This window comes from Pantherophis guttatus, chromosome 5 (assembly GCF_059756535.1).
Source record: "Pantherophis guttatus breed Tessera chromosome 5, ASM5975653v1, whole genome shotgun sequence".
NCBI classification, from domain to species: Eukaryota; Metazoa; Chordata; class Lepidosauria; order Squamata; family Colubridae; genus Pantherophis; species Pantherophis guttatus.
In genome coordinates, this window is record NC_142067.1 from 31,173,361 (window position 1) to 31,190,824 (window position 17,464).

Below are 17,464 nucleotides of genomic sequence, written 5' to 3' on the forward strand. Positions count from 1 at the left end.
TGTGTGAATGCGGTGATGCGTCTGGAGGCTCCAGGCCGTCCCGTGCCTCGGCGTGAAGACAGCAGCCGGACTCTGACCCCTCGGGGCGGATCCGGCTCAACTTGTTGCCGCCGGTGTGTGCGTGGGCTAGGTGGCTCGCCGTCACGGTCCCCACCACCTCAGATTGGCGCTCAGAGGCTCGGCATTGCAAAGGAGGCATCCGAGCGGTTACACAAGTTTCGTGTTCGCTCCGTTATATTCACTGCGGGCTCTAATTTGGTGGCTGTCCCGTCAGTTGCTACTGTGGGCACCGCCAATTACAACGGGACAAGGACAGCGACAACCGGCGGAGCGGTCCTGCTCGGCTCCAGGCCTCAGCAGCGAGGTCTAGGCAACGTGAGTCCACCATTTTACTGTGATGGTTGCGGCCGCCATTTTGGTCGCCCGATTGCCTCACCCGCCATTATGTGTGCCATCCACTCCGTGAATTGGCGGCGTTGAGGGGAGGGGAGTTCCCTGGCTTGTTCTAGGAGCCCCCTACCTAGCAGGAGCTCTAGGTGCCCCACACCTTCTGAGGTGCCTCTGCATGATTACTGGCTGGCCGGACTGTGCATCTTGTCACACCTTGAGTCTCCTTCACTGCTCCCTAATGAGGAACAGTCTGAAAGTCTTTGGAGGGCCTTTGGGCTGACTTTGTGTGCTGGTGGTCGAACTTTGGGGATCCTTAGTCCCACCTGTCTTTGTCTGGCGCCCCTTCCTGTTTTAAAAAAAAAACCAACAGGACTACCAGAAGGCCTTTATACCGCCATGGCGGACTCGTCCCTTTCTTCCGACCTCGAGTGGGAAGAGAGCCCGCCCAGGGCCAAGGCGCGAGGGGCCATCTGTCATCCAGAGCCTCAGTGGCTCCAGTTGGCCCTCTGGCATTTGAATGGGTCATCCTGAAGAGAGATCGACTTTCTGACAAGGTAATTGGCACGATCCCAGCCTCCAGGCGGCCGTCAATGACTCGGCTGTACCAAGCGACTTGGTGAGCATTTTGTCTCTGGTGTTCGGGACACCATGTCGATCTGACTTCGGCGGTTATCCAAGATATTCTCGAGTTTCTGCAGGAGGGCTTTGACAAAGGCTTGTCCCCAGCCACCTTGAGGCGTCAGACCGCTGCCCTATCAACGGTCCTTTCTTGTCAACCTTATCAATCTCTGTCTCATCACCCCTGGATCTGGGGATTCCTGCATGGGGCCACCAATTTGCGTCCTCCCACAGTGCACCGATATCCCTCTTGGGATCTTCCACTTGTTCTCCAAGCTCTGACCGCACCGCCATTTGAGCCTTTGGCCTCTGTTTCATTGAAATTTCTTTCCCTCAAGGTTGCCTTCCTCCTGGCCATTACCTCAGCCCGGAGGATCTCAGAGCTCTCTGCCTTATCTGTTAGGAAAGATCTGTGCATCTTTCGGCCCAACACGGTGGTACTTAGACTTGATCCGGCGTTCACCCCCAAGGTGAACTTGTCGTTCCATTGGGCCCAGGAGATCATCCTTCCTGACTTCTGCCCTTCCCCTAAACATCACCGGGAGGTCCTCTGGCACACGCTGGATGTCTGCCGTGCACTTCCTCGCTATCTTCGTCGAACAGCCTCCTTTAGAAAGACGGCGGCCCTCCTCGTCTCATTTCACCCTGCCTTCATGGGACAAAAGGTTTCCTCGTCCATAGTGGGCACTGGATTAACGCCTGTATTTCATCCGCCTATGAGCTTCAGGCAAGGCCCCTTCCGGGCAGTATCCTACCTCATTCCACCCGCAACATCGGCGGCGTGGGCAACTCAAGCATCAGTGTTGGACATCTGTCGGGCGGCCACGTGGACTTCCTTGTACCCCTTCATCCAACATTATCAAATTGACTCGTATGCTTCTTCGGAGGCGTCTTTCGGAAGGAGGGTGTTGCAGTCGATCATCTCGGCCTCGGCTTCTGGGAGCAGTCAGCTTCCTGCCCCTGTGGTTTAGGCTTGGGTATATCCCAGCTATGGAGTGTAGATGCAGCACTCTGGATAACGGACATTGTCTCACCTGAACATCCATTTTCGGGGCGCTGCAGCTACACTCCATTCCCCCCCATTTTTCTTTATTCGGTTTGGGCTTCCTGCTCTGTTCCGTTTTTTTTCAGGCATTCTGGGGTTTGTTCCAGTTATTGTTCTTTGGACAGTTCCATGTTTACTGTGCTGCACCTTCGTTTAAAACTGAGGAATCATGGGACAAAGGGGCATGGCCAGAGCATGGAGAAAGGGAGAAATAAATTTAAAGTCCACTCAGTTGATGTCAGAATGTGAGGAAGTAACCCATCTATGGAGTGTAGCCGCAGAGCCCCGAAAATGGACGTTCAGGTGAGACAACGTTCGTTTTCATGTATCCTATCAAAGACAGCCATTTTTCCTGAAACAGATTTTCTTCTTTTTTAGTTCTTCGGAAATTACTGTTTACAACTCTGCAGTCAAGTTAATACTATCTCAAATAGACATTTAGCCTTGCATTTTGGGATGAACAAACTCATGTGTACATATCTGAATTATTACCTCATGTTATATCATTCTGTTCTCAGTGACTTGTAATATTTGTCAAAATTTTAAAATTCAATGAATTTTAGCCTTAGACTGATTTGAATCTTTCAGCAGATTTTTCTGTGTAGAAGGAGATGCAAGATTTTGTCATTTTTACCAGTAGAGTAAAAAAAAAAATGCATCTGTTTCTGTGCAACACTCAAACAGATTCATTTTTTGTATTTTTTTTATGACTGCCAATAATGAATATGAAAAATCCAGTATTTCTGAGCTGGAGATTTCATGACTAAAAGCATGAATAACCATTTAGCTGCCCAAAACACTGGTGATTTTGTCTGTTTGGCATACTTCCTTTCTGATTGGCTAGCTTCTGATTGACTTGCTCATCCATTTTCAGTATTTTGTGAAAGATATAAAAAGATTTAAAGGATCTGTATCAGACAAAGAATATGTTCAATCCTCCAATGATAGAAAATAGAAGTTGTTTGATGCCCATCTTTTCTGGAAAAAAATGAAATGAAGAAAATATTTTAGCTACTTGCATGAAAACAGTTAATGGGTTCAATATTAGTGGAAGGAAATTAGAATCTACTTCTGTTCCGATCAAGATTTGTAGTGGCTTTAAGGTCATCTAATAAAAGGCATTGGAATATATTTTCCCTGTTTTGAGAAACGGGACTCATGAATGGAGTGAGATTTGAGATACAATTCTTCATATTTTACATAAAGTATGGGCTTCATTTCTGCAAGATATGATGAAGCTTACTTTAACCCTTTTAAAAAGAATTTTAAAAAAACAATAGGTTTAGTCTGTCAATATCTACTATTCATGATGGCTGTATATTACTTCAAGGGTTAAGTCAATGTACTCCTGAATACAATTTTCTGAAGAATCCAAGCAGGTCAGCATTATTACATATACCTTTCTAGGGTTCCCTTGGGTCTATGAAGATGATAATTATATATTATATTAGTTTTTGATGTCATAAAATGTGATTTTATAGCCTAATATTCTTAATGTGTTTCCCCACTGATATTTTATTTTAAATGCAAGATTATATAGATGTTGTGAAGCCTCATAGAATATAGCTGGTAATTCAATAATAGCATCACTTTAAGAAAAGACTGATTTCTTGGATTAATAGATCTTCCATTAGAAGTTGGAACCCAAAAGTTAAGGATTTTTTCATTGTAAACAATATATTAATAGATATTAGTGTGTTGACACTTTTAATTGCTAATTTTACAAGCTACAAAGTTCAAAAGCTATAGTGAACAAAATTTATTGGAAAGAATTTAGAGTTAATTTCCACATATTTGCTGGATAAATTTGGACTTTTAAAATAGCTGACTTCTTTCATATCTCAATTTACTTTTATTCTCCATAAAAAAAATTCATTTGAAGCTGCTAGTTGAGAGTATTTTCCTTTCTATACTAGTATTTGCTCTTTGAATACCTTTCATATTGAAAAAATGTAAATTATTTTTCAACATATCTTTGCATCCTGAATATCTATGGAACACTTATGTTCCATAGATATCTTACTAATGCAAGATCAAGGAAGAAATTGGGCCATTAGATAATAATGGAGTAGAATGGAATTTTTGGGAGTATGTGGAGATTGTAGAGAAACTGAACAAATTCTTTCTGAACAAATTCATATATTAAAGATACAGGATAAATATCTGTCCTGATTGCTTCCTCAAGGAAAAAATTAGAATAGTTAAATTAAATGTTTATATCCAAAGACATCTTAAGAAGCTATACTGTAAAAATCATGGGTCCTGAAGTCATTCATGTAAGAATCCTACATGGGATTGTTTGTCTTGTTGGCCGCTGACCAGGAGAAGACCAACATCATGTTGCCATTTCAAGATTTTATTCAGAATGGACAAGACACATGAGCTTGTATAACCTGTCATTAACAAGCCCATAATAAACCACCCCCAAGGAGGCCTTTGCATTTTGTCTAAATGCAACCAAGGCATGAAACAACATCTCTAGAACTAAAGTTGAAAGGCAGGAAAACAGGAAGAATAGCACTTGCAAAATTTTGTGTAATGACCCTGCCAAACTTCTCTTTCAATAAAGAGGTAGATAAAGATGAGCAACAGAAGCATAGCTAAGGACATCTAAGGGAGGATTACTGTATTTTTCTGTGTATAAGACAATACTTTTTCTTAAAAATATTTACCTAAAAATGAAGGGACATCTTATACACAGGGGGCCAAGAAGAGAACCATGGTTGTGAAACTGCTGATATTACAAACTAGCCTCACGAGCAAAACTTCCAATTACAGAGAGAAGCTAACAGGTTTCCTCCAATTGTGAACCTTATGTAATTGACATCAGCTGATGCTATGGAGAGCATGTAGCTGGTGTCCAGATGCGACAGGGAGTGGTAATGTTGAAGCATTCTGAGGCCATAAAAATGTCAGGAAAAAAACAACACCAGTACCGGTATCTCTTACTCTGCAAAATAAATGTCTTCTATTTAATGTTTAAAATATTGATTTCTGAATTTTCGGTAAGAAAAGTGTGTGTGTGTGGGGGGGCGTCCTATTCATGGGGGCATCTTATAGACGGAAAAATACTATTTCAGCAGTGTGGAAACTTATGACTGTATTCTAGCTAGGCCAGATCTAGCAAGCTCCCAGGATTTTTTGCTGCATCCACTGAGAGTCTTTCAGACTCTGAAGTTCAATCATCAAGACCCTAAGCAGAGATATGCTTAAAAGATACAACAGCAGAGGTCTAATATCAACTGGCCAAAAGCAGATAACAGGAGAATAGGGTCTATCATGTAATCTGCCTTAGTTGTACATTTGGGTGAAAGTTTGGCCTAATGTGAATATTTATTAGCCTCCATCCCTGAAAGAAAATGCCAACTTCTTTTTTAGCCTTAGCTCTGAGATCTTGTCCTGCAAACTCTGGATTCCACCTCACTGCATCTTTTGGCTCTCTCTCTCAATATATATATATATACATCCAATGTATATGGACAATGGATTTGTTGCTTTTTTGTTGGATTCCTGGCCTTGGCTTGTGCAAACCTTGAGACTATGTTTATAATTGTTGTCTTAATATATTGCTAAAAAGTACTGGGTTTGTATCTCACTGGATTCTGGCAAGTGTCTTGCTGGCTTGCAGCTGTCAGTGCCAAAACAGAAAATCCTGACACCCAGGAAGGACAAGATGGAAGTAGTCCATGCCACATATTGCATATGGCCCTGGCTGACAGAGAGAAAAGACCCAGGTCAAAGCATATACACACCGGGGACAAAGTTGTATAACTAGTCAGAAAATGTTTTTGGGATGCTAGTGGATCCAAACTCACTTGTCAACTCTTTATGTGACTGCTGTGGGAAAGGCAAGTTATATAAGCATTAAAATAAAAATGTCAGTGTTGAAATTTCTTTATAGTAATCTATGATATTTTCACATCTGGAACTGCAAGTTCTAATTGTTTGGAAGAAAATAGAGCTGGATAAAATACACACATAATTTATAAGAGACAAAGAACAGTGCTTCGCACTGACCATAGTTAATGTTAAAAGAGTCATTACTACAACATGTAGTGATAGCTGTAAACTTAGATGACTTTACTTATGATAAGATTCATAGATTGAAGAAAGGGAGTTGATAAAACATGCATATTTGTCAAACCCAACATCTAAAGAAGCATATGCTTTTTCTGATGATTACTTGTTAAAAACATAAAAAATATTATTATTGACTATAGTACTCAATGAATTTAAAAAAGGATTAAATTTAAGTGAATAAATATTTTTTTAATTTATTAAATGTAGCCCAGTCTTTTCTGTGTAGGGACTATTCAAAGTGGCTTAGCACAATGAAAAATATCAACTAAAAATAAAAATAAAACATAATAAAAAGAATTGTTCATAATTTATATTATTCTGTACTAAAACACTGAAATTGTTGCATATGCTGGTATCTTTTGATTTGACTATCATATTTATCTGCTTAAAATATTGATATTGATTAGAAAAACTTCAGTTAAATCATTAGTATGCAATTTCTGCTTTCACTTAAAGTACTGGAATGTTTGGCTCACTGAATAGCTTTTCACAGCACTTCTTTATTAATGAAATTACCGTACTTATGGGTTTGTTTATTTATTTATTTAGCATATGGCAAATACATGGATTTATAGTAGTTCAAATGTTAATATCCAGTCCACCCAGACATTCAAGGACAGCGTGGTCTATATTGAAAAAAAACAGACATTGATGGACATTTGGACACAATGTGATGGATATTTTGTCAAGGAGCACCATAGTCACGCTGAAGGGTAGAGACAAGACCCCACTTAAACAATGATCCTGGCAGACACCATTTTGGGTATGGATCCTGTTCAGAGTTCTGAATATTGCCATGTGAGACAATACTTCTGGGTATTGCCATGTGAGACAATAAGTGTTCAATTTTGGTTATTCTAATTATCAAAAGTTTTTAACAAATATTTTGTAATAAACGTACAGACAATATTGGTGCATTCCATAAGAATTTGAAGCTTATATTTTTGTTGGATACAATTAAAATATTATTGTTTGAATATAAAGAGCTATAAATTCTATTTTAGCAACCATCATGTAATTAATATATATTTCCAAAAAGTGATAAATGTGTACTCTATAGGAACATGGAAGTCCTGACCTCCATAATTGAAATTTTGAGGAGCAAAGATCTCCTCTGTTGGTAGAATGAAATCTCCTTTCTTCCTTTTTTTCTATGCCTAAAATGAGATGTCCAGTTAGAGAGAAAATTAGAGATGCAATGGATAACTTTGATTACATTCACTGAAATTTTCTCCTGAGAAAACAGTTTTCTACTTTCATCTATTCAATTTATAAGTACTTAAACCATGGATTCAAAACATTATATAATTTTGTAGACCGATTTCAGTCAGAGGTCTGTACTGAAATTGCTTTAGTTGGCCTGGTCAGTGATCTGTATCTGGAGTTACACAAGAGAGTAGGTCCTGCTTGTTCTCTAAGAACCCTCAATGTCTTGAATGCCTTGGGGATACTAAGAGACAGAATCGGAGCTGGAGGCTCTACTTCTAGTAATTGGATCAACCTCAAGAGCAACATGGAGAAATTGTCATTCTTGTCACTTGTTGGAGTATCAACTCTTCTCAGATATGTTTACATATTTTTATGCAACTTTTAGGACACAATAATAATTATCTGTTTCCTCAGATTCAAGAATAGTAGCTGATTTCTTATATTGAGTACAGTGATTACTTCAATTCAAAACCAGTGCAGCACAGTCTTTGGAGATTAAAGTTTTACTGCTTGATAGAGTTCCTGAGTTTTGTAGTAGTTTGGGATTTTGTTTGCTAGTTGTACATGGGTATGTCCTTTACTTATTTAGTAATATCCTGCTTGGATAGGTCCATTATATTCTATACCGAACAACTTTTGGAGATGTTATAAAAGCTGAAACTGAGTACTGAGTACTGTGGTTCACTATTTAATAGGAATACAGTTAAATTGTGTTGATTGCTTTTACTTCCAAGTTCAGTTCAAAATGTTTTTTGGGTAAGTTAGTTTACTGTAACTCAGAATGTTGATTTCTGTGATTAAAATCCTAAACATCTGGAAACCACATGGAAGAGTACCTTTTCCCATACATGCCTCACTATGGTTTCAGTTCTGTAAGGAAGCTATGTTCTGTGTCTTCATCTGTTTTAGAAATTATAAGAGTAAAAGAGGGACCGTATTATAAACTGAGAGTACGGGAAGCAGTGTATTGTATATCTTTCTGCCCATTGAGGCTGCGTGAGTCTCAGCATTTGAGTAGGGCAAATAAGAATGATTGACCATTTTAACTAAACTTTAATGCTGGTTTGTGTATTTTTAAAAGAGTGTAATTAATTATGCCCTATGCATTATTAAACATAGGGAAATCTGAGAATTCCTGGAAAATTTGAATGGCCCTGAGCCTGTTACACTTTCACAAAGTTCTGTAAACCTGGGCCAATAGGTTAGATGAGCAGTGCTGTTGTTTGTTGTGTTTTGTTTTTGTGACTGAGATTTAACTGTTTTTATCTTGGGTACCATGGGTTTCATGTTGTGGTTTTTGTTGTAATCTCAGGTTATTTCTACGAGAGAGGCAACCATATAATAAATATTTATTGATTCTTAACTGATCATAATGATTTGTATTATCATGTACAATTATATTTTGTAAACTGATTTTCACAGAATTACTGTTTATAAATTCAGTGCATTTATTTATTTATGGCTGATATTTACTGAATTTGAAATTTATAGAATTAAGATAATTTTCATAACATTATTCAGAATATTAATGTATTGCATTTCTTGAGCGTAATTTATTTGAACTGATAATGATAGGAAGCAGAAGCTTAATAATAAACTGTAGGTACAAAAATATTTTTGTAGCATTTATCAGTATCATATTGGTATTAACATATTAAATGGAATCTTGCCTATATATCATAAAACATACAAATAGCAGGCTTTGCAATAGCATGTTACATGTTTCCCTGTTTCAGGTACAATTTATGGCAGGTGTCATAAATATTTCACCTGCTTGCTGTGCAGCACACTTCAGTAAGATGTCTTATCACCAAGAGTAATCCATTTGTACCTCAGATTGCATCCAAGGTCTGAATGAATAAATTATTCTGCACCTGTTTTTTCTTTTTTTAAAGTAAGAATTTTCCACTTTTCTGAAAGATTTTCTGTAGTATAACAAATTGCTTATTCATACTACATAGCATTGCCTTTCAGTCTATAGAACTCATGAACCCTTATCTACTTATTACCATAGACTTTGCTCTTTTTTAATTCTATGGTTTGCTTTGCTTAAGTGAATAGATATTGAGAAGGTAGGTTATAATATCTATAAATTTACTAACTAAAAAAGAAGTCGCGCATAGTAAGAGATTGACCAGAATGGTAAATTATAAAGTGCATTTTTATTTAGATGGGCTATGGTGATTTTTCCATGTTAAGTCTTCTTGCTTAAATAGCAATTGATAGTTCTCGGTCTCCTGGCCAGTAGAATGGGCCAGAATGTGCTGCTATTCAGCTCTTTGTTCCCAGAGTAATTGTCAATTGGGTGAAAACAATGGTGAACTGATCCAGGTTGGGACCACCAAATGGAGGGTGTGGAAAACATAATCCTTATCCCTTTATTTAAAAAAAAATTGCAAGCAACTCACAAAGATATGGGGCAATTATAAATGAACTCCACTGGTTTCATCGCAATTGTTTTAAATCCCTTTCCCTGTATTTGTGAATTTTTGTAAACAAGGAGCTACAAGACAATTGGCCTTTCACCATATGAACAATGATTCCAAAATATATAGTGCCACTATTTCCTAACAATTAAGGAAATGGAAACCAAAAGTAGGACAAGATGACACAAATTTCTTTTATTGTCTAATTTTCCCCTAGTGCTCTGTCTCTTAAGTGAAAAATCAAACTCTAAGCAGCTGGTTCTTTTCCACCAATAAATACTTTTTTCGGGAGGCAAAGGGTCTAGTAGCACTTGTTATGCTGTGTTATGTGTCTATGGATTGGAGTAACAAGATTGGTATTATATGTGAAGAGGAAGCATTTTATTTTTCTCTCCACTGTGTGAAACAAAAGTCACTTTCCTGGAGTTGCCTACTTGTATCAAGAAGGAATGTCCAATTGGCAGCAATAGTGATAATCTACTGAATTTATTCTGATTTTGTACTGAGTAAATATATCAGTCATAACAACCACAAGGTGCAAGAACTAGATGGCGAGTAGATGCTATCTAAGATGGGCCTTTGGTCTTACTGAGCAGGGCTGCTATGTTTCAGGAAGAAGTGAAACAAGCACTGTTTCCAGTCTTTATTGTTTTAGCCTCCAGAAATACACTAAGTAATGACCATCTGATTCCTTCTAGTAAAGGAGGCCCTGCTATTTTATTGTGATTGTAGCCCACCATAATTTAGGTATATGCATTTGATAGTGTTGAATTTTTTTTGTAGAGGAAAATTCAGAAAAGTTTTTGTAAATTTTATTTTTAAAATATTGGCTACATTAGCCCCCCCCCCTCTCTCCTTGGCCAACTTACAGATCTGAATATCTTTAGAATTTATATGTTTGCATTGAATCTACATCTAACATAGGTAAAGGGGGGCACAGAGAAAGATGGGGATCTACAGCAGTTAGGGAATTAGCTTATGGTATAATTTTATTTGTATTTATACTTTTTGTTTTGTGCAAGTTTTAATAGTTACCCTTTGAGGATTTCCAGTCTAGCTTATCAGAATCCACCAACAGCTTTTTTGTAATATTCTCGTTTCCCTTTTGGTTCAGCCGAGCCCACTGACAGATCATTCAAATTCAATTGTTTTATGTCTAAGCCGAACAGCTAATTAAAGTAGGGATGATTAACCTGACTGGCAGTATCGCTCTCTCACTCCCTCCTGTTCCAATCAGTCTTTCTCTCTCTCTCTCTTACACACACACACACACGCACACACTCACTCACTCACTCACAAACACACTCACACACAGAGTCTTTTGCTCTACTGTTGTGTGTGTGTGTGTGTATGTGTGTGTGTGTTTTTCCTCTTCTCTCCTAAACGTGGTCTGCTTGCTGATGGCAGAATGGCACTCGGAGATTTGTGCATTGTGTCTGGTTTCCTACGGGCAGGCTGACCCAGTGCCTCTGGGGACTTATCAATAGACCACTCAGAAGAGACAGAGACAGGAGAAAGGAGGAGGGGTGGGGGGAGACAGAAAGAGAGAGAGAGAATCAATATCAAGAATAGAAGGAGCTCCGAAGCCATTTTTTTTATTTAAAAAAAAAAAAGTCTATCAGGACTTGGGAAGAGGGTGACAAAGGAGGTTTTTGAAAGAGGCAGTGGAGGAGGTTCTAATAAATTTGGAAGGATACAGTTCCCTGTCTTGGGGAAAAGAAGAACTCCTGGCTGATTAGCATTCACACCAGGTATGAGATGTTCGCTACCCCTTATCATCGCGTCGCAACCGAGAGGAAAGGCGCCTTTTCTTTTATCTTTTCTTCTTCTTTTTTTGAGGAGATGGAGCGAGCGTGCATTTTTGTGTGTTTGTTATTGCTGCGAGGGTGGGGGGGGGGAGAGAGAGAAGAAGAGCCGTGGGCATTGGTGTGACGGGAGCAAGAAGAATGGGAGCAGGGCAGCAGCGGCGGAGGGGAAAAAAGAGTCTGGAGTAGGTGGTTCTCTTCAGGCAAACCTCCCCCCCCCCCAAGGGGTTACCCAAGTTCATTCTGAGCAGGTGGATTTAGGCGGGGAGTTACTTAACGCTTGACCGCCAGTTTTCAAAAAAAAAAAAAAAATCCCGCTTCCTATGTCTATTAAAGGAAGCGCCAATGTTTCTCTTTCTCTCTCCCCCCCCCCCCGCGCTTCCCGCTCTCTCGCGCGCTCTGCCTCTCTCTCCCCTCTCTTTTTCCTCTTTTCCTAACCAGACAGCGGGAGGGTTCTTGGCTCCTAGCCAGCCCAAAAGCCTCTAAGTGTTTTGCACTTGTTTCAGGGAGTCGCTGCCCGGCGATTTTTTTTTCCTCTCTCTCTCTCTCCTTCCTCCAGCATTTTCAGTAGAGAACAAAGAGTTCTTTACAAAGGAAAAGAGGGGACTGCGAGCTTGACGCTTAAGATGTTCCCCCCTCTGTTTTTAAGGTCCTCCCTCTCCTTTCGAACAGAAAAGAATCCGTAGCAGCACCAAAAGAAGAAAAAAGAAAAAGGATTTTCCCCCACTTCGTAATGCAAAAAAGGAGGAAATAGTTTCATTTTTTTTCCCTGTTAGCCCTTTTCAAAATAACGTGTTTTTTTTTTTTTAAATGTAGCTGTTGCTTTGCTAACTTTTACCTGATGGGGGTTCCTTACATAAAAGTTAGGCTGTTCTCTGCCTTTTCTCTTCCTTCCTCCCTGTTTTCTTTTTTTCTACTTCTCAAGGCATTTTACCTGGGCAATAGAGGTAAGGGGAATAGGAAAGATTCAATTAAGCAAAATTAGGATGTGAATGGGAAATTCTTCCACTTTTGGCCACCTGGCCTTCAAAACTTAGTACTGTATGGAAGGAACGTGTGTATGGTTTGTCTGCTTCTGAATAAAAAGGTTTGCAAGTCTTTTCAGAATTGTAAATTGTTTTGCTATCTACTTGTCACTTTTGCACCTGGTTATATTTATATTACATGTTTTGGGCACACATTATATTTTGTATATATTAAAATATGTATTTGGATGTCTACGTAAACAGCATTACTTTGGTTAGTAATATAAGATAATGAATCAAATGATCTATTAGTCAAAAAAAATAGACCAATAGTTTTTCATGCTATTAGATATATTTCAACCATGCAAGCTTCGGAACATTTATAAGCTCAAAAGGAGTTGCTTTTAATGAAAGTCATTCCTACTAATACCCATTTCTAATAGGAAAAATAGCAGTTTAGTACAGCAAGTAGGAGTATGTGATCGCTATCATTGTGTTAAATATAATTTTAAATAGATGAAAAATATGAAGTAATTGTAGAAATTGTTTTACAATACAAAGGCTGATAATATTACTAGTAATATCTTTTTCTTTAAAGAGAAGTTACATTTTCTGCACATTTTGGAATCTCACATACTTAATAGATATTTTTTTTGAGGAAATATGTGTACACATGAGGTTGAAAGATAAGTTGTAATTTTACTACTACAATGCTGCAATAACTTTATTGCAACAATAAAAGTGAAACTAGCTACACCATGTAAATATAAATTACCTTAGGAACCCTCCCTACTCTTAGGACTCTTCATGAATGAACCTGAAATATTTTGTGAAAAGAAAAGTCAAATTCAGAAATACTGGAAGCTAATATATTTGGCTTTCTAAAAATAGTAGAAATTAAGTAACTTCTAACGGCATTATTTGCAATTATCTTCATGAAAATAAAATTAAATACCAAATTGCAATATTTCCATATTTATTGTTTTACATTAAAATATAATAAAAAAAGTAATACCTTTGAACTTCTTTATTAATAGGAAGCTTATTTACATTTTCTGCCTTTTTTATTCTTTTGTTAGCTTTATTTTGTTATGTAGAAAATATGTCTATTTTCTATCTGGAATCTCAGAAGTAGCAACAGAAGGGAGGGATAGTCAGTGCCAAAATCTATATAACCCCCTTCTCACTAAGAGTAATCTTTCATCAGATACCTGCACGCAGAAAAGGAAGAAAGAGAATAGTTTTTTTCTGAGATTTTTTTTGAATCTAACCTAAGACTAAGGCATTCACAGTAGAGAAGAAAAGAGAGGGAAACAGATGAAGGAGAAAAAAAAAAGAAAACGGAAAGAAAAGCTCTTTGAGCAGGAACACACTGGCTCTTTCTTCCTTCAAGCAATCCTTTCCAGCTCCTGGCGACATGTCCTGCGCTTTTAGATATCATATGACTTTAGCTGGGCTCCTGTTAGCAGAATGGGCCTGTTTTCCTTTAATTCTCTTTTCCCTGCTCCCTTCTGTGTTTCTGCCTATGTGTAATCTTCGCTTTCCTTTACTTTTTTATGTGCTTCACATAAAGGCAAAACAATTTCATTCCCTAGTTTGATTTAAGCTAACTGCCCAAATTTAGTTCATATAGGTGTGGGCTTACATTGCCTTTTTTTAAGTGTACATATTCATATGTTTACATATTCTTTCTGATATTCCTCCTTTGCAACAGTGTCTAGGAGTCATTATTGCTAATGTGAGATATAATCCTAGAATTTATATTAATATATAAATTAGATTTGCATAGTCATTTATACCTGTGTAAAATTTATATCACCTTGCTTTGAAAATTAACTTCCAAAGATTTGTGATCTCTATGTATCCAAGTGGATTATAGTGGAAGTTCAGCCAGAAGTAAAGTCCTGCTGAGGGGGGGGGGGACTTATAATATTACTTAAAGTAAGATGAAAATGTATGGATTTTTAGCATTTCGAAATATATTTATTCCCACGGGTAGAAAAAAAGGTATGTGAATGTTTCTAATCACAGGTTTTAGGAAGTCCAAAATACTTTAGGAAAGTGAAATGTTTCTAATCTTTATTTCTCCCTTGCTGAACGTCCCAGAAAAGTTTTTAAGTTAGTTTTTGCCATGATAGGGTATATTTAGAGATTATAAATTTGATTTACTACATCAATTTTTATGTTGTATGTGCCTTATTATTTCATATAATTTAACATGTAATTCCAGGAAATCCAAATATTGATAAAGTTGCCATTTGGATGCTGTCACTGAAAACATTTTGTGCTTCTGATTCCTATGTATATTTACTTGAAAGTTATACAACCAACCAGTCTTTTATATAAAATTGTACAGAATTGGGATATGTGATAATCAGAATAATAATCAGAAAGCTATAACAAATCACAGAATATATATCTTCTTTAACAAATACTACCGGTATTTTCAATGCTGTCTTCTAAAATTGTTTTTGCATGAAGCTCCTTCAAATCCAACTTGTTACTGTATATGTATACTATATACAATCTATATATATTTGAGAAAACAAATACTTAGTTGTCTAGAGTTAATTTTCCCCCAAAATTAAAAGATCCCATGTTCCATTTTGAGTCAAGAGATATATTTTAATTTTGTGAGCCAAATTGGATATGTATCATCTGTGTCTCATTAATCATTTATATACTGGCTTTTATTAACTCTGTTTCCATTAACACTACTAGTTTAAAATTCTAAGATCATCGTTTTTTAATAACTTCTTTTTCTGATTTTCCCCAAATAAATAATAAAATTAGACTATAGAATATATATATATGTATATGTATATGTATATTATATCTTAAAAGGAGTTGGGAAACCTGCATTTCAAATTTCCTTTAGCTATATTTATTAGGTATCCTTATTCAGCTTCCACAGTCTCCGTTCTTAAACAAGTAGTAATGTATAAGCTGTGAAGTAAGAAGATATAAGAGAAGCATCTTAGTGCTGCTTATTTGTTTTAACAAAAAGTAAGTCCAGTGTTGACTCACTATAGTATTATACTTCTATCCTGGAAAAGCAGACTTTTCTTCAGAAATTATGACCCCTTGTAATAATTTTAAGCCATTTTCAAATATTTCTTTTCTTCCCTCTTGACCTATTCTCTGCCATATAACTATGACTGTAGAAACTCTGTAATTAAATGCAGAGATTTGGTTTGGTTTTGCATTAAAGCTTCATTTCATATCGATATATCAATTCTTTTTTTCCTGCTTAGAAAAAATGATTTTGAAGTAATTACAATACATGATGTACATATGTGTTTTTACACCGGTATGTACCATAATTATATTATTCATTGATTTATCTGCCTATATATGTCAAGGCTGTGAGTGACTAGTCTATACTATTCAGCATATAAATACATATTTGTGACATTTTTCATAAGCAAGGATAGAAAGAAATTCTGTCTTCTGATTTTCTGAATACCTAACAATTCGACAGTGACACCTGTTCAATGTATATGTTTACTCCTCACTTAATGTATCTGATAATATTTCCTTGAAAAACTTCAGTTTGTCCTTTGGAAAGGTAAATATTTTCCTGTCCTGCAATAAAGTGTTACTTTTGTTGATTTGTCAATCAGTACAGAAATTAGAGTAAAATTACAATTGACACCTTTAACAATAGAAAGAAGTTCTATATGTTATGCTTAACAGAGTTTGTTTTGATTTTTAGTAATGAACATGGAAGTCTGTGATAAACTTTCCAAATATATATGGCTGGATTTTTGCCAAGTGGAAAACTAGCTTATGTTATATGTGTGTCATTGGTACACATCAATGTAGTTTAAAGGCCAGTTGCAAGATAACTACTAAAAATATAATAGATTCTCCTTTAGCATGATAAGCATTAAAGTTTCACAGATTTATAATGAAATATTTTCCTGAAATATAAAAGCTTCTATAGAAATAAAATGTAGCAGTGATTCACTAGTGATAAGCCTCAATTGAGGCTTATCACAGGAAGCTTTGTAGTTTGGGTTCAGTTTTGCTGTTCTTAATATTACATAAGTAAAACATTTCTTCCTAGGAATCAATGACTGTAATCTTATTCTTATTTACCTATACGTGGTTCCTTCAAACCAAGGCTTATTTTTGCATAAGATTGTACTGTTTTCTGGTAATACTTACACACTAATATGTTCTCCTTTCTATTTAAAAATAATATATTGGAAAAATGATGTCAAAGGAGTATAGTTGTGATTTTATATTAAACTATAATTTTTCACCATTATTAATTCATAATATAGCCTAATATAACATTGCCTTTTTTAAAAGATCAGATATATTGTTTGAAAAATACTTGGTATGATTTAATAATTTTACACTGGTTGATTTCAACACTGCCTTAAGTTTTGAGACTAATAAAAGTTCAGATTTAAATCTTACTATTCAACTTCTTTTTGTGTTGTACAGTATATTGTCCATTATTTTTCTTAACTTCCCCCCCCCTGAAGTTACGGGATACAATTTTAAATATTACAGCTGAGATGTGTAAGGGTATATACTCTCTATTGTTCTCAGTGAAATTTTGAATTGAACTGGGTCCTTCTATTAAGAATTCTCTTGGCATACCTGAAAGACTTGTTTTATACTCTGCCAGTCTTTTAAAGTTCTGACCATATTATGAGAAGCAAAGGAACTAGTCTAGTAATGCAGTCTTTTCATTACTCTAAATAATAAAATTTCTCTGTGATCTGTTAATCTCTACCACGTATCCCAGAAAGCGTACAGATGTAGCGTGAGAAACAGTTTCTTCTCCTTTCCTGCAGCAAATAAGTTCTATAATTATTTTTCTGGCCAGAGAATCAGGATGTACCAAAGAAAATTATGTGTGTTTAGAAAGTTGCCAAAAGCTTTGCCTGGGAGGGGATCAGCTGTTGTTTT

At 36.7% G+C, this 17,464-nt stretch overlaps 1 protein-coding gene across 18 annotated transcripts in view; it reads left to right on the plus strand.

Moving 5' to 3' along the window:
- ZBTB20 (zinc finger and BTB domain containing 20) overlaps positions 1-17,464 on the plus strand; it is a 531,250-nt gene that overhangs the window by 421,911 nt on the left and 91,875 nt on the right. The window contains exon 1 of one of the 18 annotated variants that reach the window (XM_087894813.1): positions 11,048-11,519. The exons of 16 other annotated variants lie outside the window; for them this stretch is intronic. The gene's annotated coding sequence lies outside the window, so the exon portion shown is untranslated. Of the gene's footprint in view, positions 1-11,047; positions 11,520-11,948; positions 12,521-17,464 lie in introns of those variants that run through there. One more of the 18 variants, XM_087894814.1, reaches the window with a different exon arrangement.